The sequence below is a fragment of the Penaeus monodon genome, chromosome 15, assembly GCF_015228065.2.
Source record: "Penaeus monodon isolate SGIC_2016 chromosome 15, NSTDA_Pmon_1, whole genome shotgun sequence".
Classification (NCBI taxonomy): Eukaryota; Metazoa; Arthropoda; class Malacostraca; order Decapoda; family Penaeidae; genus Penaeus; species Penaeus monodon.
In genome coordinates this window covers 1,638,725-1,639,498 of record NC_051400.1, presented here as the reverse complement: position 1 = coordinate 1,639,498, position 774 = coordinate 1,638,725, and the positions used below count along the sequence as shown (strand labels likewise).

At 38.8% G+C, this 774-nt stretch overlaps 1 protein-coding gene across 2 annotated transcripts in view; it reads right to left on the bottom strand.

The window, feature by feature from the left end:
* Positions 1-774, bottom strand: part of LOC119581624 (probable low-specificity L-threonine aldolase 2) — a 15,264-nt gene that overhangs the window by 7,810 nt on the left and 6,680 nt on the right. The gene's annotated exons all lie outside the window — the stretch shown is intronic.

Below are 774 nucleotides of genomic sequence, written 5' to 3'. Positions count from 1 at the left end.
GTTTTTTCTATTTTTGCATGCATATTCGTTATCAGATTCCTATACACTGAATACGTATAATGCATCAAGTCCAGAACTACAGCAAAGAAAGAAAGAAAAAAATATATATATATTCATTGTCAATATCAATGAAATATTCACATACGAAACTGAAATGATGCAGCAATGATGATATAGACTAAAAATTCACCTGTGGTTATATTCAGGTGTTGGTGATGATGACTGTGGTGTTTGGGTAGTGATGAAAACAAAGGGACACGTTGTTGCTAGTGCACTGGCTTAATTTAGGGAAAAGCGATCGATTAAAGATTGGGGTTCGAATCCTAAAATGTACAAAGTGTTTCAGAATATAAGCCGTTGTCGAGAGGGAAAATACTGTACGGTGTTGACCATTCGAATCTTCATCCCACAGGCGTGAGTGTGCATGTGGCTTCAAACCACATACAACTATACAAGAACTTCTTTCAGAGTAGTTACTGAAAACACCTTCCTTCTTTGCCCTCATACGTTTGAGTCTCTCAACTACGCAATCTGGAAATATGATGCATAAAACATCATCACGATTTCCCCGTTTGTTCAGGCTTGCTTTTTGAAGTTCAGTAAATTAATATCATCCCTAGTAGGATTCCGCTGGACCAAAATTCTGCGGGACTCCCCAATTTAAAGATACCGTGACCAAAAAAATCATATTCAGTAACAGATGCATTGCCTCGAGGTTGAGATACTGGGGCGGAGGGAGCAAGAGTTGCCATGTAGTCGATTTTTTCCGACCGA